This window comes from Ursus americanus, chromosome 4 (assembly GCF_024610735.1).
Source record: "Ursus americanus isolate L20-20 chromosome 4, mUrsAme1.1.p, whole genome shotgun sequence".
NCBI lineage: Eukaryota > Metazoa > Chordata > Mammalia > Carnivora > Ursidae > Ursus > Ursus americanus.
In genome coordinates, this window is record NC_142130.1 from 54,951,459 (window position 1) to 54,973,560 (window position 22,102).

The 22,102-nt window shown below is 37.2% G+C and overlaps 1 long non-coding RNA gene across 1 annotated transcript in view; it reads left to right on the forward strand.

The window, feature by feature from the left end:
- Positions 1-376: 376 nt before the first annotated feature.
- The window catches only part of LOC148110253 (uncharacterized), a 289,301-nt gene continuing 267,575 nt past the window's right edge, over positions 377-22,102 (forward strand). The window contains exons 1-2 of the long non-coding RNA XR_015724102.1: positions 377-646; positions 17,723-17,765. This is a non-coding gene — a long non-coding RNA (uncharacterized LOC148110253). The remainder of the gene's footprint in view (positions 647-17,722; positions 17,766-22,102) is intronic.

Below are 22,102 nucleotides of genomic sequence, written 5' to 3' on the forward strand. Positions count from 1 at the left end.
CATGGAGTAGGGTTCTTTCTGTGTCTCGCTTACTTCACTTAACATAATGTCCTCCAAGTTCATCTATATTGTTGCAAATGGCAGAATTTTCTTCCTTGTTAAGGGTGAATAATATTCTAGTTGTGTGTGTGTGTGTGTCTGTATGTGTGTACCACGATTTTAAAAATCTACTCACTCATCCACTAGCAGCCGTTTTGTGGCCATGAAAGAGACAAGCATGAGGGAAATGGTAAGAGAATTCCAGTGATACTTGTCTTGAGGTCACTGAGCTCCTGAACTGTTTCTGACTATCCTCTAGATCCAAAATTTTGTTATGTGAGAAAAGTACATCTCTGTTTGAGCTGCTATAAGGTAGACTTTCTGCTACTTGCAACCAAAGACATTCCTAAATAAAGCAGTTCCTATGATTGTAAAGAAAAGAGATGATATTTTTTGTAGAATACTAAGTAGCTGAGAGGAAGCACTGGGGCTCCAGGCAGAAAATAGGCCCTGTACTGCATGGGAAGAGTGCTTGGCAAAATGCCTCTTTGTCAATGAGGACATTCTCATCTATCACAGACACTTCAGAACATCACTCAGGCTACAATCAAGAGAGATAAAAAACTTGGATGGACCTGCCTCCTGGGAGATTCCAGTCCAATCTGAGGTATGTTCCCCTGGAGTCTTCTATTAACTAAAGGCTGTCTGTAAGTAAGGGCCAAACTAGTCATGATGTCATGTGATTGACCCCATTTGCTCAGGGACGTAGGTTGGGAACTCACAGTTCCCTCTGACTTAGATCACACCAGAACCATCCACAGTCCACATTTCAGGTTAAACCCTTGCCACGTTTTCCAGAAGCAGGGCCATAGAAACCCTGACTGTGGCCAGAATCATAAATCTGCATCTGCCAAGACTAACAGACTGGTAGACAGTCTTTTTTCTGCCCTTGCAACTCCCAAAGAGATACCTGCTTTTTCCAGTAATTCACATTTCTCTGTTTTGTCCTTTTCTTTCTCAGGCACAAGTTGAAAGTCTCACAGATGGCTCTGGGGAAAATAATTGCTTGTTCTCAAACATGCTGTTGGAGATGCATTCCTGTTCCTTCTCTTCCTCTTGCATACTTCTTAGCCGGGCTTGGCCCTATCTCATCAGATAGCTACGCTACTGCCTCAGTCTATAAGTCCCCATACCTTCCAGCAGTCCTGCTGGCAGCGGGGTGCTGGCATTTACATTTTTCTTCTAATTGGTTTGACAAATAGGAGACTTTGCCTCTCTATTTGGAAGTCTGGCTTTTAATTTCTGGGCTAAAGGTAGCATTCAGCATTATGCCTAGGAATTCACAGACCTCGGAGAACATTTCCACTCCTTTTTCTCATGCCTACCTATAATCTCTAAGATGTGGCTCATGGTTCAAAACAAGTACTGGAGTGAGCTGGTTTTAACTGGAACCCCATTTGTGGGGAGGTGAGGCAGCACAAATTGGGCACACATATGGCATGAATTGGCATTGTGGGCTAGAGGAGAACCTTTGGGAGAACTCTTCAAAATGCTATGTCTATGATCCAAAATAAGGACAAGCACACTTTGAGTTCCCAGGTTTAGTTTTGATAAGTTGGAAAAAAGTGAAAAGATCAAGGACTTAAGTAATTGCTTAGGTAAAGCTAATAGAGATGTCAAAACTGGAAATAACCATTAAGATAAAAAGCAAGTGATATCTGACATTCAGAAGAGACTAGGCATGGGTTAAAACATGGTCTTGTCTTTTGGTTTCTGAAGGTCTTGTGTTTGGGTTTCTATTTCCCCTGAAGCAGTGGAAATTGTCCCTGAGTAAGACTTATTTCTGCCCTAAATTTGTTTTATGTATCCTTCAGAGTTTTAGTTTCTTCACTGGTAATATGGAGAGAGATCTATATCTATCTATATAATCTATATCTATGTCAATGCTGATTTCAGAATATTGGCTGGAGTGATGGGAGGTAGTGGAGACCCTCCCCCCACACACACATATGTATGTGTGTATAATAGTCATTCTTCTAAGTGTTGTTTTGAAGGTCATAAGAATTGATATCTTTGAAAAAACTTTATAATTGCACTGGTTATTTTTAAGTTATCCCCCCCTTCTTCTTTCCTTCCTTCATTTGAATCTCTACCCAGAAAGCAAATAAGAAAAGTCAGTCATGATAGGGTGAGAGCCGGGTGGGGGGTAGTGTATGTCCGTTGGTGACATAGGAAGATCATAAACTTACTGTTCCTATAGCCACACCAAATCTGTATGGATCTACATAGGGATCATTTTTTAAATGTGAAAACTAGATGAATTACTCTTTACACACGGTCTCGCACCACCTTCCCCCTCCCCCCCCGAGTGTCAACACAATAGGGAGGGATCTCACCAGACAGGCATTTCTCTTAGAGGAGTGAGGGTTGGTGCCTCACATTGGGCACCCTGGTCCCTTGGATCTGCACTGGAAAGATGAGCTCCCAGAATATCTGGCTCAGAAAGCCAGTGAGCAGGGCTGCTGTTTGGGGGGGAGGGCAGAGTACTATAGAAAAACTAAGATTCTCCTCTTAGAGGGCTTACATGTGGTCTCGCTTACCCCAAACTCAGTGAAAACAAGAGTTTGAAAAACATCTAGATTATGCGTAAGGGAGACTCTTTTGCTGATTTTGGAGCATTGGCTGGAGTGATGGGAGACAGTTGAGACATTCTGTCAAAACAAAGGTGCACAGACACTACTGTTGCACTCTCCACATAGTCTGTAGCACAAGTGGGTGACTTCAGATGTGGCAGCCTCTCACTACCTTGCTGGACAGGGAAGGGATGAGCATCATGCAACTTGCTGAGACCAGAGGGCATAGGCACTTGCAGCAGTCCCTGTTCCTTGGCTGGGGTGGGTGAATGTGAGTGGTCACAGGGTTCTTCTGTTCCCTAGCTAAAGTCTGTGAACATAGGTGGTTGTGACACTCACCTGCTCCATGGCTGGGGGCTGGTGAGCATGAGTAGGCACAGCATTCCCCCATTCCCAGCCTGAAGTCAGCATGTGCAAACAAACAATGCACTCTCTTGCTGCATTGGTAAAGCCCACAGGAACACATAGTTAAGACATTTTCCTGTTTTTCTGAAGCTGGAGAGCATGCCTCACCCACTATACTCTCTAGCTGCCTAAAGCCAGCAGTTGCACACAATCTGCACAGGGGACATCCCTTGATGGCCTGGCCCTAGTGGCCAAGAGGGCTGGTGTTCCAGAGTTACACAGGACTGTAACAATTGGAAAGATAGCTCTTGGCACATTGCCATCTCCAGGGCTCTGGACAGACAGTGGACTGAAACACAACACCAGTCTTCTTGTGGAAAAGGCCTGCTTATTTAGCCTGGAGCGTCAGTCTGAGGGAGAGGCTCCAGGTTTCCCACACATCTGGAGGCTAAGGAGACACTCTGAGGGAATGTAAACAGGGAGACACCATCCATGTTCACTCTTTTGGCCTCACTACAGCTTGACAAGACTTCCCAGAAAGGAGCTTATACACTCATCTGGAGCCCTGATTTTTGTAACTATTACCCAGGGGACACCTCCAGATCCTCTGGTCTGGAAGTCAACAGGGATTACAATTGTGACCCCACAAAAATGTATGTATTTCCACTCTAAAAGCTGCTGCCTGACAGCCTAGTTTCCAGTCAGCCTGAAACTAGGTGCTGAGATTCCTCTTCTTGGATGACTGACAGGTGTTGGCATACCCTCAAAAACAGGTGTGTATCAAGAGTAAGTCAGATGGTTTAGATAATCACAAAAGTCTAAGAGTTAGGGCAAGGTTAAATACAATACCTACACAAGGCCACTGCTTGAAGACTGAGAGAAGTAACCGTTTCACTTAATACATAGAAATAAACCCAGAGAGTCAAGCAAAATGAGAAAATAGAGAAAGATGTTCCAAATAAAAGAGCAAGATAAAACCTCAGAAAAACACATTATGATATGGAAATAACTAACCTACCTGGTAAAGAATTCAAAATAATGGTCGTAAAGATTCTCACTGAACTAGGGACAAGAATGGATGAACACAGAACAGCAGTCAACAGAGATGAAGAATTAAAAAACAACTAAAAATTCATGAAAAACATTCAGCAGCAGGGTAGATGAAGTTGAATTATGGATCAGTATACTGGGAGACAAAGCAATGGGACTCACCCAGATAGAACATAAAAGAAAAAAAGAATTAAAAAAAAAAAAGGTGGTTTAAGGGATGTCTTGGACAATATTAAGCAGAGTAACATTCATATGATAGGAGTCTCAGAAAACGAAAGAGAGAGAGAAAGGGTTAGAAAACTTATTTGAAGGAATAATGGCTGAAAAATTCCTTAAAGTAGGGAAGGAAATAGAAATCTGGCCCAGGAAGCCCAGAGAGTGACAAATAAAATTAAGACAAATAGAAACACAAGATGACACATACATTAAAATGTCAAAAGTAATAGAGTCTTAAAAGTAGCAAGAAAAAAAAATGTTACATAGAAGGGAAACACCCCACAAGGCTATCAGATTTCTCAGCAGAAACTTTGCAAGCCAAAAGGGAGTGATATGACATATTCAAAGTGCTGAAGGGAAAAAACTTCCAACCAAGAATAATCTACCCTGTAAGTTTATTGTTCATATTTGAAGGAGAAATAGAGTTTTCCAAACAAGCAAAAGTTAAAGGAGTTCATCACTACTAAACAGGTCTGATAAGAAATAGTATAGGGAAATCTTTAAGCTGAAAAGAAATGGTATTAATTAATAATAAGAAAACATATGACACTAAAAATCTCACAGTAAAAGGTAAATGTTCAGTAAAGATAGTGTATTAATCACTTACAATGCTGATAAAAAGATTAAAAGGAAAAGTAGTAAAATTAAAACTGTAATAATTATTTAAGAGATGCATAAAAATATGTAAAATGTAACATATAAACATAGTGGGGTGGAGTAAATGTGTAGAGTTTTGGAAAACATTCAAATTTAAGTTGCTATCAAGTTAGAATAGACTGTTGCATACATTGGATGATATATGTGAACCTCACAATAACCAGAAAACAAAAATTATAGTAAATACACAGAAAAAAAAGATAAAGGAATCTAAACACAACACTAAAGAAAGTCATCAAAACACAAGGGAAAATAAAAAGATAAAAAGATAGAGTCAGAGGAACTACAAAAACAGCCAGAAAACAAAGTAGCAATAAGTACATACCTATCAATAATTATTTTAAGTATAAATGGACTAAATTCTCCAATAAAAGACAGAGTGACTGAATGGATAAGAAAAAATAAGACTATCAACAGATTGAAAAGGAAAAATTGACAGCAATCCAATAATAGTAGGGGATTTTAACACCCCACTTAATGAATGTATTGGACAGAAAATCAATAAATAACACTGACATTAAATAACACATAAGACCAGATGGACTTAATAGATATATACAGAACATTCCATTCAAAAGCAACTGAATACAAATTCATCTCAAGTGCACATGAAACATTCTAGTGATCTAACAAGTCTCAATAAATTCAAGTAGATCGAAATCATATCAAACATCTTTTCCAACCACAATGGTATAAAACTTGAAATCAACTACAAGAAGAAAATTAAAACTACAAATACATAGAGTTTAAACATATTACTGAAAAACTAATGGGTCATAGAAGAAATCAAAGGAGAAATGAAAAATACCTGGAGACAAATGAAAACAAAAATATAATATACCAAAATCTAGGGGATGCAGCAAAAGTGGTTCTAAGAGGAAAGTTCACAGCAATATAGGTCTACCTCAAAAAGCAAGAGAAATCTCAAACAATTTAATTTTACACCTAAGGGAACTAGGGAAAGAACAAATGAAGCCCAAAGTTGGTAGAAGGAGGAAATAATAAAGATCAGAGTAGAAATAAACATAATAGAGACTAAAAAGACAATAGAAAAGGGAACATAGAAATAGAGAATAGACAATGGAAATAAGACAATAAAAATGAAACTTAGAGTTAGTTCTTTAAAAAGCTAAAATTGATAAACCTTTAGCTAGACAAACCAAGAAAAAAGAGGGCTCAAATAGAATCAGAAATGAAAAAGATGTTACAACCAATACAACAGAATTATGAAAAATTATGACTACTATGAGTAATTATATTCCAACTAATTGGACAATGTTGAAGAAATGGACATATTCATAGAAATCAAATATTTCCAACAAACAAGGTCCAGGATCAGATGGCTTCAGTGGTGAATTCTACCAAACATTCAAAGAAGATATAATAACTCTCTTTCTCAAACTCTTTCAAAAAATTGAAGAGGAAAGAGAGCCTCCACACTTATTTTATGAGGCTAGCATAACTCTGATATCAAAACCACACAAGGATACCACAAACATAAAAAAGGAAATTGCAGGCCAATATCTCATATGAACATAAATGAAAAAATTCTGAACAAAATATTATTCAACAACAAATTCAACAACACATTAAAAAGATTGTACACCATGATCAGTGGGATTTATTATAGGGATGCAAGGATGGTTCAAAATCCACATATCAATCAACATGATACACCACATTAACAAAATGAAAAATAAGAGCTATATCAATAGATGCAGGAAAAGAATTTCACAGTTTATGATAAAAAGTCTCAACAAAGTTGGGTATCAAGGAAACATACCTCAACATAATAAAAGCCATATATAACAAGTCACAGCAAATATGGTGTGGCTCAGTGGTGAAAACCTCAAAGCTTTTCTGGTAAGATCACGAATAAGACAAGGATTTCCACTATCCCAACTTTTATTCAACATAGTGTTGGAAGTCCTTGCCAGAACAATTAGGCAAAAAAGAGAAATAGAAGTCATCCAAATTGGAATGGAGTGAGTGAAACTGTCACTATTTGCAGATGATATGATGCTATATAGAAAACCCTAAAGCTTCCACCAAAAACTGTTAGAACTAATAAGTGAATTCATTAAAGTTGCAGGATACAAACAATGAACAAAAGTCTGTTGCATTTCTATACACTAATAACAAGTCATTAGAAAAATTAAGAAAAACCATTACATTTACAACTGCATCAAAAAGAAGTAAAATACCCAGAGATAAATTTAACTAAGCAGGTTGAAAACCTACCCTTTGAAAACTATAAGATACTGATGAAAGAAATTGAAGATGACACAAATAAATGGAAAGATGTTCTGTGCTTATGAATTGAACACATTAGTATTGTTAAGATGTTCATACTACCAAGGCAATCTATAGATTCAATGCAATGCCTATCAAAATTCCAATGACATTTTCACAGATCTAGAACAAATAATTCTAAAATTTGTATGGAACTACACAAGAACCTGAATAGCCAAAACAATCTTGAGAAAGAACAAAGCTGGAGGTATCACACGACCAGGTTTCAAACTATACTACGAAACTATAGTAATCAAAATAGTACGGTATTGACAATAAAAAACAGACATGTAAATTAATGGAATAGTATAATGAGCCCAGAAATAAACCACACCTATATGGTCAATTTTTGACAAAGGAAGCATGAATATATAATGAGGAAAGAACAGTCTCTTCAATAAATGGTGTTGGGAAACTGGACAGTAACATGCAAAAGATTGAAACTGGACAACTTTCATATACCATACACAGAAGTAAACTCAAAATGGGTAACGACTTGAATGTAAGACCTGAGACCATAGAACTCCTGGAAGAAAATGTAGGCAAATAAGCTTCTTTGCATCAATCTTAGATAATTTTTTTTAATCTGATCCTAAAGGCAAGGGAAACAAACACAAAAATAAGCAGTTACAACTATATCAAACTAAAAAGTTTCTGCACAGTGAAAGAATCCATCAACAAAACAAAAAGACAACCTGCTGAATGGGAGAAGGTATTTGCAAATCATGTATCTGATAAGGGGTAAATATCTAAAATATATAAAGAACTCATACAACTCAAAACCAAGATTAAAATTGATCTGATTAAAAATGGGCATAGGATTTGAATAGACATTTTCCAGAGAAGACATACAGATGGCAAATAGACATATGAAGAGATGCTGAACATCATTAGTCATCAGGGAAATGTAAATCAAAACTATAATGAGATATCACCTCATACCAGTCAGAATGGCTAAAATTAAAAAAACAAGAAATAATAAGTGTTGGAAAAAGTGCGGAGAAAAGGGAACCTTTTAGGCATTCTTGGTGGGAATGTAAATTGATACAGCCACTGTGGAAAACAGTATGGAGTTTCCTCAAAAAATTACAAGTAGAGCTACCATATGGTCTAGCAATTCTATTACTGAGTATCTGTCTGAAGGAAGGAAGACACTGAAAAGATACATGGACCCCTATGTTCATTACAGCATTATTTACAATAGCTCAGATATGGAAACAACATAAACATCCATCAATAGATGAATGGATAAAGAAGATGTATATATGTACATATACATACATACACACACACACACATACACACAATAGAATATACTAAGCCATAAAAATTAATGAAATCTTGCTATTTCCAACCTAATGGATGGAACTGGAGGATATTAAGTGAAAGAAGTCAGAGAAATTCAAATACCATGTGATTCCACTTATATGTGGGATAAAAAAAAAACTTAGGCTCATAGGTACAGAGAGCAGATGGTGGTTGCCAGAAATATTGGGGTTACATTTAGCAAACTGCACCCAGTTTGTATAAGCTTCCAGTTATAAATGGGTCATGGGGATATAATGTATAGCATGAGGAATATAGTTAATAATATATTAATTTTGTATATTGACAAATGGTAACTAGACTTACTGTGGTGACCATTTCACAATGTATACATTATATACAATGTATCAAAATGTCAAATCACTGTGTTGTATACCTAATATAATATTGTATGTCAATTATACCTCAATAAATTTAAAAAAATTAAGTCAGTCACAAAACAAGAGCAGAAAGGCAAAACGCAGTGAGATACAAGTCAGTATCTCCTTCCCAGTATTACTAGCTCTCAGTGTGGAGAAGGGGGCAGAGCTGCTTAAAACTATTAGACTGTGACGCATTTTTGGTTAATTTCTCCTTTACAGACTTTTAGGGAGGTAACTCTCCACTTTCAAAACCCACAGACTAGACTATGGATTTCCCTCCTCTCTGTCTTTCCTTTGGAATGGAGACTAGAGTCCAGAGTCAAGACCTGAGAAAACAGGGCGTTACAGAATGGGCAGGTACACCCTCTGGAAAGCTGAGGCTATGTATAACTAGAACTTGATTTTAGGATTTCAGAGGATAAGGGCATATGGTCATCATAATCGACTTCCAGATACACAGAGATACGTGCAATCCAATGCCCTTTAAAGTTGGGCATCGCCTAAAAGTGACTAGAGGTGGCCAATGAAGTGGGAGTGGGAGTGGCATGTATCCCTTGTAGTCTCAGTGAACTGGTAGGGGACTCTCCTGCTCTCTGTCTCACTGCCATGCTGACCAAGGGGGCCATGTGTTTTAGATCATGTGGCCAGAGAGTAGAGACCCTGAGCCTGGATTGCAGGAGGGACAGTTGCCCTGCAGAGTATCCTAGACTGCAGATGATTTTTGTGTGAACGAGAATCAACCTTTGTGGTATTGGGTGGGGTAGCAAAACAGCGTAACAGCCTATGCTGAACAGTACAGGGCATATGGAAGAATACGTCTGCTCTCCTCTTGGTGGCTTCCTTACACTCTGCCCACTTCTTAGCAGCCAAACCACTGCAGAGTGAGTGTCCCACTTCTCTTTTGTTTTTCCTCTATCCCAAACCCAGAGTAGCAGCTGTGTGGAGGGTTGCAGCTGTTGGAATTGAAGGAAGGAAATGGCTGCTCCTCTTCCCTTTGGAATTAGTTTTGTCACATAAGTGGTTTACACAGTGGTGGTCTCCACAGATGCCAGGCATGTGTTCTCAGGTGCTTCCCCTATTTCACATGCATCCCACCCTACCCCCATTCCAATGCATAGACAGGAGCCACGGACCCCCCACAGAGCCAGGAGGCATTGTAGCACTTTAGGAGGCCCAGGTTGCTCTTTGGAAACTAGCAGACCTGATGTGCGCCACCCACACACCCAGCTGTTGTACAACTGATGTAGCCACAAGCAAAGAGAATCGCCAGAGCTATTTCCTGGCAGGGATGATGAATGTGGTTTGGTCTTTTTTTCTCTCCCGGAGTATGAAAATCATGTATCTCAAGTGATTTAGAAAGGGATAATGTGCCTGAAAGATAGTTGAAGTTATTCCTGTGAGTTTACTTACCATTATGTCTTTATTCTGAGTTTTCCTCACGTATGCTCTATCCCTGAAGCTTCTAGCATTTGTATCACAATCTTGATATGGACATCATTTTGGTTTATTTAGTTGTATGTAATCATAGTTTAATGTAATTTTTCATATCATTCATTTAAAAACCTATTGTCATTTAAAAATGTTTAAAATAGAATAATTAAATTTTGCAGGCTGATTAAAAGATGATAACATTTTTTAAAAGTTCAAATCTCGGGTCATCTGGGGGCTCAGATGGTTAAGCATCTGCCTTCGGCTTAGGTCATGATCCCAGGGTCCTGGGATGGAGCCCTGCATCAGACCCCCTGCTCAGCAGGGAACCTGCTTCTCCCTCTTCCTCTGGCTGCCACTCCCCCTGCTTGTGCTTGCTCGCTCTCTCTGTCAAATAAATAAAGTCTTTAAAAAAAAAAAAACAAAATAAAAGTTCAAATCTAAAAATGGAGATTTTAAAATATATTACTAAAACATACCTTCTGAAGAAAGTTGTGATCCTTTATTATTGATTGATTGATTGATTGTCTTTACCAAAACAACAGGTCTATGATTAGAAGTGTATTATAGTATTCCAACATGTCTAAGCCATTGCTTGTTAGAAATATTGATGTTCATTCAATTAGTTAAAAATATAGGCAGATCCTACTGAAATCATCTTCAGTTTTATATTCACTTTAATCCAAGAGATGGGAAAATTTTGTCAGGTTTATTTTATTTGAACTTACTTTGATAATAAGAGTTAAAGATTTTTGCTCCCTCCTAACTAAATTACATTTAAAACAATTTCTTGTACAAAATCCTCGCTTCACATTTCTGACCCAGGGTGGGGGAGAATCTAACCAGAAATCAGAGGACAGAGACCATTCTGAACTTGAGTGTAATTAATTACATTTTCTATTAGGTGTGATAACCCAATTAATTGTGGTGATGAGCACAACCACTGTGGTAGGGTTTGGATGAATTATCATTTATGTTGAATTGAGAGACATAAATGTACCTCTATGTGTCCAGTCCTTGTTTACTCAAATTTTTTCTTTGGAAATTCAGTCCCGACTCTATAGGGTAAATTCCAGATGAAAATTATAATATAAATATTAAGTTAAAACACAGATTTTGGCCAGATCTACTCTTAGTTCTGCTCAAACAGCCTTTGTGGTTTTGATAGGAAACCTTGCCAGCACATGTGTGGACAAGATTTGGCCGGAGTGGCTAGATCTGAGTGGTCATCATGTACAGAGATGGAAATTGCTTAGTCCATTAATGAATTCTCAGATCATTCACTACAGGGATCTTTTTGTTTGGGGCTGCCAGTCAAGACTAAGAAAGCCCAAAGGGACTCTGAAATCTATAAAATGAAGCACCCAACCTCTGAGGCTGGATGAGAATCAAGGTGCAATAATAGAGTATGTCTTAAACTCTATTTATTCTTAGAGAGTTTGCCAAAGATTAATACTTCTCCGAAGTCTCTAAAGGAAGGATTGTCTAGCTTGTCTCAACAGGAAGAATTGGTCTTAAAACTGTGACCTGTGGAGGCATTTGAGACTGGGGGAGGAGAGGAAAATAAGAAGGTTCTCATAACTGCAGCCATTCCTATCCCTCCTCTTAGATCTCCTTACACAGATGACTCTCCATGAAAGTTTCTTCTACTGGTTTATTTTTCTGTGTCATAGACTGAAATATTTGTTGAAAAGCTTATTAGAAGTAAGCTGCCAATGAGCCTTTGAATGTTTAAATAATAGTCTTAAGGAAAATCCTTAATTAAGAGCAGTCCGTACTAAAATTTCATGGATTCAAAAAGACTCTGTTGACCTATTCCATTGAGTATTCGTACTGGATTGGAATAAAGTAAGTCTACCAGTTAAGATAGGCTGAGTTATGCTTTATAACAAAGAACTGTAAAATTTTAGAAGTTTAGAACATTTGCTCACATTACATGTCCACTGTAGGTTGGTGTCAGGGTAGTGGTGGTGGAGGAGAATCTGTTCATTGTCTTCCATCAGGAAACAGGATAGTGGAGACTACATGTCCACACTGCCAGATTGTCAAATTAAAAAGAAAAAAAAGGGGGGGAGCAAAAAAGAAGAGAGCAGAACATACACTGATTGTTTTTTTTTTAAGATTTTTTTTATCTGACACAGAGAGAACAAACACAAGCAGGGGAGCATCAGGCAGAGGGAGAGAGAGAAGCAGGCTCCCCTCTGAGTAGGGAGCCCAATGTGGGGCTCTGTCCCAGAACCCAGGGATCATGACCTGAGCCAAAGGCAGACATTTAACCGACTGAGCCACCAGACGCCCCCATATACAGATTCTTAAAGCTTCTTCTTAGTATTGACACACAACACTTTTGCTCACATTCCATTGGCTAAACATATTTAATAGCCACACCTAACTTCAAGAGCAGGAGTATAGCCCTATGAAATTCCAGGAAGGAGAACTAAAAGTATTTGGTAAACAACATAAATGACAACCACACTGAACTTTTTAATTCATGCTAATCCACCTAAACCCAGTAAATGATGAAGCATGTTTTAATTAGGAACTCGTTTGTCAGGTACTTGGGTCTCATAGATACATCTAGATTTCAACCTGTACTTCTGGATAGTTGGTCCTTCATAGGCATGAAAATGACCTTAGATGTAGTAGTGGAGGGGTGCCTGGGTGGCACAGCGGTTAAGCGTCTGCCTTCGGCTCAGGACGTGATCCTGGAATTATGGGATACAGCCCCACATCAGGCTCCTCGGCTATGAGCCTGCTTCTTCCTCTCCCACTCCCCCTGCTTGTGTTCCCTCTCTCGCTGGCTGTCTCTATCTCTGTCGAATAAATAAAAATAAAATATTAAAAAAAAAAGATGTAGTAGTAGAGGTTAAAGAAACATATGATTAGCCAGCACTAGAGGTGGCCTGTGGGGGCATGTTCAGAAGGGGCTGAGGAATAAGTATGTACAAGAAAATAATTCTAGTATAGTAAAAAAGGAGACAGTGCTTGAAGTTAGAAGACCATTTTTAAGCCCTAACTTTGGAACATACCAGCTAAGTAATTATGTGTCCATTGTTTACCCTTTAGGAGCCCTAGTTTCTCCACCTGAAAGATAAATAATCAAATGGATCTTACATGTTAAGTACTTCGTGACTTATAAGCACTATGTAACTATCAGGAAGGAAGAATACTGTTATTCTGAGCCCTGGGGTTGTCTGAGCTGAGTCCAGGTTTTAATGAGTCCCCAATTTTGTCTCAGAAAATAGAACTGGTATTTGGTATGGCACTAACTCATATCATTTTTATACATCAGCAACTCCAATTTTAAATCTATATAATGTAATAATAATAAAGATAACACTTTACAGAATTATTTCACACCACAACACTAAAAGTTCGTACCAGTTGCCATCACTGAATAGAGAAAAAGTCTCTAAGAAACCAGGTGAGAAATAAAGTAACCAAACAGAAAACAAAATCTGAACAGGAAATTAACATAAAATGAACTTCACTGGAGGAAGGCAAAGTAAAAAATAGACCAAAATGTAAGTTGCTCTATCTTTGCATCAGATGTTATAACCTTATAAGACTATACATTATGTGCGAACTCCTTTTCTTATTATTTCACTAAATTTTGAATATTTAGAAGCTCTTTGCTCATTCAAAACAGTATTGTGGGATTGCTAATTGCAAATTTAGGTTCTGGAAACTTTTTGGGGTTATATTTAAGTTTAAAGTCTTTCTTTCCTTTTTTTCTTTTTCACTCTCCTCTTTGTTCCTTCTACACTTATTAACTATAGTTAACTATAGTTAGTTTATAGTTTCATATAAAGTGCTGACTAGGAAGGTCATTGTGCTTATATTTTCCCTACCTTAGAAGATGCAAAAGCTAGAGAGAGTAATGAGGTGGAGATTGTAATGTATGAATAGTATGCTACAAGAGCAAGGAAAAGAAAGTATCTGACTTTGTTGAGGGAGGTCAGAAAAAGATTCATATAGAGGATGACATTTGAATTGGGTTCACTGTGTAAGAAAGAAGGGTGGGGAAAGAAATTGCAGGTAGAAGAAACAGCTTGTGCTACAGCACAGTAATGAGGAATAGCATTATGCATCTTAAACGTCAAGTGACTTAAAGTTCTTGAAAAGCAGGATGTTTGTGGAGAGGTGAGATTATAAAGATAGGCAGGAGCCTGACTATGGTGGGTTTTGTAGGCCATGGCCAAGGAATTTGTGGGGTATCCTAAGTGGACTTTAAGCTGATAAAAAAAAAGGCTAACATTTTTATTTAAGGAACATCAATACTACCCACAAATAGAAAAAAAATAACTTTTAATCTCAATTTGTGAATTGCCATAAAATGAACCCACCACTTTGGTTCATTTATGTGATCAGGATGATCTTCATAAAACAGCAAATTCCCTGTCCTTATCTTCAAGTCATTTCATGAAAGTACCAGTCCCTCTTAGGGAACCTAGTCCACACACCCAGTATTTAACTCTGTTTTAACTTTGAGCACAATTCATTTCTTGTAATTGTTACAAGCACACAGACATAGGGAATGTCCTTGAGATTTTTCCATTGTGTAACCCAGTGCTGAAAGCTTTCAAAATGCATGGAACTGGCATGTAGTTTCTCTTTTTTAATGTCATCTCAGTATTGCCAACAACTCTAAGTGCTGAACAAGCTAATTTTTTTTTTTAATTTTAATGATTTTTTATTATATTATGTTAGTCACCATACAGTACATCCCCGGTTTCCGATGTAAGGCTCGATGATTCATTAGTTGTGTATAACACCCAGTGCACCATGCAATACGTGCCCTCCTTACTACCCATCACCGGTCTGTCCCATTCCCCCACCTCCCTCCCCTCTGAAGTCCTCAGTTTGTTTCTCATAGTCCATAGTCTCTCATGTTTCATTCCCCCTTCTGATTACCCCCCCCTTTCTTTATCCCTTTCTTCCCCTACCGATCATCCTAGTTCTTATGTTCCATAGATGAGAGAAATCATATGATAGTTGTCTTTCTCTGCTTGACTTATTTCACTTAGCATTATCTCCTCCAGTGCCGTCCATGTTGTAGCAAATGTTGAGAACTTGTTCTTTCTGATAGCTGAGTAATATTCCATTGTATATATGGACCACAACTTCTTAATCCAGTCATCTGTTGAAGGGCATCTCGGCTCCTTCCACGATTTATCTATTGTGGACATTGCTGCTATGAACATTGGGGTGCATATGGCCCTTCTCTTCACTATGTCTGTATCTTTGGGGTAAATACCCAGTAGTGCAATGGCTGGATCATAGGGTAGCTCAATTTTTAACTTTTTAAGGGACCTCCACACTGTTTTCCAGAGTGGCTGTACCAACTTGCATTCCCACCAACAATGTAGGAGGGATCCCCTTTCTCCACATCCTCTCCAACAATTGTTGTTTTTTGCCTTGTCTATTTTTGCCATTCTAACCGGCGTAAGGTGGTATCTCAGTGTGGTTTTGATTTGAATTTCCTTGATGGCTAATGATTTTGAACATTTTTTCATGTGTCTGTTAGCCATTTGTATGTCTTCATTGGAAAAGTGTCTGTTCATATCTTCTGCCCATTTTTTGATTTGTTTGTTTCTCGTGTATTGAGTTTGAGAAGTTCTTTGTAGATCTTGGATACCAGTCCTTTATCTGTAGTGTCATTTGCAAATATATTCTCCCATTCCGTGGGCTGCCTCTTAGTTTTTCTGACTGTTTCCTTGGCTGTGCAGAAACTTTTAATCTTGATGAAGTCCCATAAATTCATTTTATCTTTTGTTTCTCTTGCCTTTGGGGATGTGTCATGAAAAAGGTTGCTTTGGCCGATGTCGTAGAGGTTGTTGCCTATGTTCTCCTCTAGAATTTTGATGGATTCCTGTCTCACATTGAGGTCTTTCATCCATTTGGAGTTTATTTTTGTGTATGGTGTGAGATAGTGGTGAAGTTTCATTCTCTTGCATGTAGCTGTCCAATTTTCCCAGCACCATTATTGAAGAGACTGTCTTTTTCCCACCGGATGTTTTTTCCTGCTTTATCAAATATTAGTTGCCCAAAGAGCCGAGGGTCCATTTCTGGGCTCTCTATTCTGTTCCATTGGTCTATGTGTCTGTTTTTGTGCCAGTACCATGCTGTCTTTGTGATCACAGCTTCGTAGTACAGCTCGAAATCCGGCATTGTGATGCCCCCAGCTTTGTTTTTCCTTTTCAACAGTTCCTTGGAGATTCGGGGCCTTTTCTGTTTCCATACAAATTTAAGGACTGTTTGTTCCAGTTCTTTGAAAAATGTCCTCGGTATTTTGATCGGGATAGCATTGAAAGTGTAGATTGCTCTGGGTAGCATGGACATTTTAACTATGTTAATTCTTCCGATCCATGAGCATGGAATATCTTTCCATCTTTTTATGTCTTCCTCAATGTCTTTCAAGAGTGATTTATAGTTTCTAGAATATAGGTCCTTTACGTCTCTGGTTAAGTTAATTCCAAGGTAACGTATGGTTTTTGGTGCTATTGTAAATGGGATGGATTCCCTAATTTCTCTTTCTTCGGTCTCGTTATTCATGTATAGAAATGCAACTGATTTCTGAGCATTGATTTTGTATCCCGCCACGTTACTGAATTGTGAACAAGCTAATTTTTGATACCAAAGAACCAAAGGTAATATTGTCTTAATTTTTCAGAGTGAGTTCAGTTTGTTACATGTTATGATAATAAATATCTTTGGAAAAAAACAAGCATAAAGTAATGAACATGATCCAGAATGCATTAGCAAGCTGGAAACATTTTGGTCATTGTAGCTGAATGCTTTAAAACAGAACTCAGTAATACATGCTCTCTTTTCTGTAACATTTAGACAGTCTCTTTATAGGCTAGAATATGCTTATGGTTTATTTAGATTTAATATGAGTTGTAAGAATTGGGTATTTTGGGGGGTATGCAATCTTGATTAACTATATGACTGTAATTCATACTGGTTTTTTCATTAAAAATGGGTAAGACTAATAAGATCAGTAGTGCCTCTTAACTATCTCCTGAATGTCCTTGTATTCTGATGTTTCTGGGATATTATATCAGATTCTGTAGAAGGTTAATAATAAAAAAGCAAAACTTGAAAAATGGTTGTTAGATTTAGTGAGTAGAGGGGGAATACTTGAGAGTGAAATTTTAGTTGAGTATAGGCAAGAGCCAGATAATGTTGTAGAATGATGAGGAAAAGATTAATCTGATTTCTTCTTATCTCTATAAGTTCTTTGTTTATTTCACTCTTACCCTGTTTTTATTAAACTTTGGTTTCTACAGGTCACAGCTTAAATGGAAAATGATTAATTCTTGCCATTTGAAATTGTAAGGACTTGGATTTGGTTTATGTAATAGAGTTGAAGAAATACTTGGCTAGTGAGTTCACTCACTCCCCAACTCATCTCCCCTTACCTTTCCATAGGGAGAGAAGACAAAGACTCTAAAATGATGGGAGAACTCCTGAGGTGAGCTGATTTTTTTCTCTCGTGAACATTTGCTGGACCCTGGGAATTTTTCCCTTTGAGGCACTTAACTGACTCAGGGCATGACCTGCAGATTGTACTTGATTTAGGCATTAAGATACTTACAGGGAAGAAGAAAAGCCATCAAAATGTTGTTGTGTGTTAGCAGTGTCAGGAGGCTGGAGACACAAACTGGAAACCTTAGGGGCTTCTTGGTTATATATAACTAGTTCACGCCATGTGACATTGGCTCAATTTTAGATCTGTAACAGCCGTGCAGATGAGAAAGACCAAAACTTCAAAAAGGCAGAGTGAAATCTAAGGGAGAGGGGGCCTGCCTTAAGCACTCCATTAGTCTTTCAGTCAAGATGTTTGCTAGATGATTAAGATGCCCAGCGTAGGGAGCTGAAGAGCTGGGCTGGAAACTTACGAATGTCTGAGCTGGAAGTCCTACAGTATTTCAGGATTGAGGAGAAAGAGACCAATTTGTTTCTCTCTCAGTAAGCTTGAGATGGCCATTCCTAAGCAAGTAGGCTGAAACAGATGTCCACTGAGACTTACTCTGAAATCCAGCTCTGACCTAGGTCAATTTCTGATTGGCTAGAATGATCAGCCTCTTATCCTAGCTGCATAACAGAGAAAAAGTGTGTGCATGGGGGAACCTTTCTGTCGAAAGATAAAATGATTGAGATCCTCCTCATTTCTTTTATACTCAGTGTCTGACACACAATAAAATATTACTCTACATACAAAAATACATAAAAATACAATTGATGATCAGGAGGAGAAAGATGGAAACTAGTAGCAGACCAATAGATGATTCAGATATCAGAGTTACTAATCTATTCTTTGAAATTACTATGATTAATATACTACATACATTAGAGAAGATGGAAAAAAGTATGGAGAATTTCTTTAGGGAACTATACTCTGTAAAAAAAAAAAAAGAAACATAGACAATCCAGAATAAGAAAAAATAATATATTTTTAAAGATTTTATTTATTTATTTATTTGGAAAGAGAAAGGGAGAGCACAGAGGGAGAGTGAGAAGGAGAGCAGATTCCCCACCTGAGCAGAGAGACCAATGTGGGGCTTGATCCCAGGACTCTGAGATCATGACCTGAGCTGAAGGCAGATGCCTTAACTCACTGAGCCACCTGGGTGCCCTACAATATGTTGAAGTAAGAACTCAATGAGTGGATTTAGGAGTATATTGGAGAGAAAAGTATACAGGAAAAGTGAATTGAAAGACAAGTCAATAAAAATATACAATATGAAGCATATAGAAAAAAATAGAAAAAAATTAATGGAGATGTGTGTGCAGAGGTCTAACATACATATAATAGGAGTCACAGAAGGAAAATGAGAGAAATTGGGGGGAAATTGTTACTTAAATTTTCCAAAGCATATGAAAGATATCAACTGAGAGATTCAGGAAAATCTGGGAATCCCAAGTTGAAGATAAACAAAGAAAAGCATACCCAAGTACATCATAAAATCTTCTGAAAACCAAATATAAAGATAAAAGTTAAAATCAGTACCTTTAAAAACAATTCACCAGGACTTAAATATAAGTTTTCAACAGAAAAGATGAAAACTAAAAGACAATGAAATAACATCTTTAAAATGTTGAAAGAAAATAACAGCCAACTTACAATTTTATACAAAAAAAGTTCTTAAAAAATGAAGATAAAGTTAGTTTCAGTCAAAGGAAAAAATGAGGGAATATGTCCCTAGGAGGCCACTTTTGTAAAACTATTCAGATAGAAAAAGGATTCCAAATGAAACATGGAAATACAAGAGGAAATTGTGAACTCCAGGGTAGTAAATGTGGGCCAGAAAAAGGGGGGGGGGAGTTACTGATATATATATATAGGTAATATCATATATATATCTCAAATGAATTATAATGAAAGTACAACATGTCAAAAATTATTTTGCTGCAGCTAATACAATGCTTAAAAAGAATTGCAGCAACATAATGTTTTATATCTTTCCATTATTATTCAGTTCAAAATGCTCCCTAATTTCTTAGGGAGTTGAATTCTACTATGGTCAGAGAATATTTCTGTATATGGGAAAAGAAAAAGGACTAAAAATCACTTTACTTACAACTTAAGAAGGTACAAAACAAAGACCAAATCAAAAGTAAGGAACATGTAAGGAAAGAAGTCATAAAGAGCAGAAATAAAAAATAATAGAAAAATCAACAAAGTTAAGCATTGGTATTTTGATAAAATTCATAAAATTAATAAACTTCTCACAATAGTGATCACGAAAAAAAAAGTCCCACAAATTTTCAAAAGTGAAAATGTATAGATCATAATACATCAAATGGGATATAACATGAACACTTTCCCAATAAATTTGATGATTTGGAGGAGATGGATTAGTAATTCAAAAACCTGACAGCTTAATAAATTTGCCATAAGAAGAAGGGGAGCTCGGCTGGCTCAGTTGGTGGGGCATGTGACTCTTAATCTCAGGGTTGTGCGTTCAAGCCCCAGATTGGGTGTGGAGATTATGTAAAAAAAAAATAAAGTCTTAAAAAGAATAGTTGTGCAAATCTTTGGGGGCACCTGGGTGGCTCAGTCAGCTAAGCGGCAGATTCTTTTTTTTATTGCTATTTTTTAAGATTTTATTTATTTATTTGAGAGAGAGTGAGAGAGAGAGGATGAGCTGAAGGAGGGGCAGAGGGAGAAGGAGAAGCAGACTCCCCACTGAGCAGGGAGCCTGACTCGGGGCTTGATTCCAGGATCCTGGGATCATGATCTGAGCCAAAGGCAGATGCTTAACCAACTGAGCCACCCGTGTACCCCGTGGCTGACTCTTGATTTCCATTCAGGTCATGATCTCCAGATTGTGAGATTGAGCCTGGCATTCAGCTCCGTGCTGGGTGTGGACCCTTCTTAAGATTCCCCCTCTTGCCCTCCCCTCCTGCTCATGCTCTCTCTCTCTGTAATTGATAGATAGATAGATAGATAGATAGATAGATAGATAGATAGATAAAATTTACCTTTAAATTTACCATAAAAAGAAACAGAAAATGTATGCAATCAGATATATATTTTAAAAATGGATTCTTAATTAAAATGTTCTCATAATCAAATTCTTAGGCCAAGATAGTTTCACTGGCGAATTCTTCCAAACATTTAAGAAAGACATAACAGCACTATTACACAAATTCTTCCAGGGAATAGAAAGAAAGGGAACGATTTCTAACTCTTTTTAAGAGGCACCATAACATGGATTATAAAATTGTGAAAGATGTAGTAAAGGAAACCAAGTGTTTTCATTAATATTGATGCAGAAGGAATACTAACAAAGCTAACATAGCAATACATAAAAGAAATGTGGTAACCAAGAAGAGTTTATTTCAGATATGCAAGGATGGTTTAACATTAGAAAATCACTCAGTGTAATTCATCACATCAACAAACTATAGGAAAACAACAAATATTTACAAGAAGATTTAGCAATGCCCCTGAATATGAGTTTAATATGCATAATTTTATATTTCTATATACCAGAAGCAAATGGAAAATGAAATTTAAACATTATCATTTATAATAACGTTTAAAGAATCATAGATCTAGCAACTGATGTAATAAAACATGTGCAAACACTTCTGTAGTCAAACTATAAAATACTGAGAGAAATTAAGGAAGATCTAAACAAATGGAGACATAGCCCATGTTACAGATGGAATACTCAATATTGTTAGAATATTCTGCCCAAAGTAATGAATCATGGAACTTTACATCAAAAACTAGGGATGTACTGTATGGTGACTAACATAATATAATAAAAAATTATTATAAAAAAAGAATATTCTGCCCAAATGAATCTACAAATCTAGTGTGATCCTAATAAAAAATATGAGCATGCTTTTTGTTAAATGAGAATTAGAAATGCAAAGAGCCAAGAATAGCTAAAGTATTCTTGGAGGAGAACGTAGCTGAAGGATTTACTTTGCCAGATATCAAAATTTATTATGAAATTATAGTAACTAAGACAGCATGGCTTTGGTAACAGGATAGACAAACTGACAATTAGAATAGAGTTTGGTTTTAGACTCACGTATATAGTCACTTGACTTAAGATAAAAGTATAAAAAAGCACAGTGAAGAAGGAATAGTCTTTTCAATAACTAATGCTGAGTCAATTGAATATCCTTATGAAAAATATGTGCTTGGTCCTCCATACTTTATAGAAAATAATCAAATTCAAATGGATTATATATTTAAATGGAAAAGACAAACAATACAGCTTTTAGAGGAAAAGTGAGGTGATTAACTTTGTGATCTTAAAGCAGGCAAAGACTTTCAAAGAGAGCACA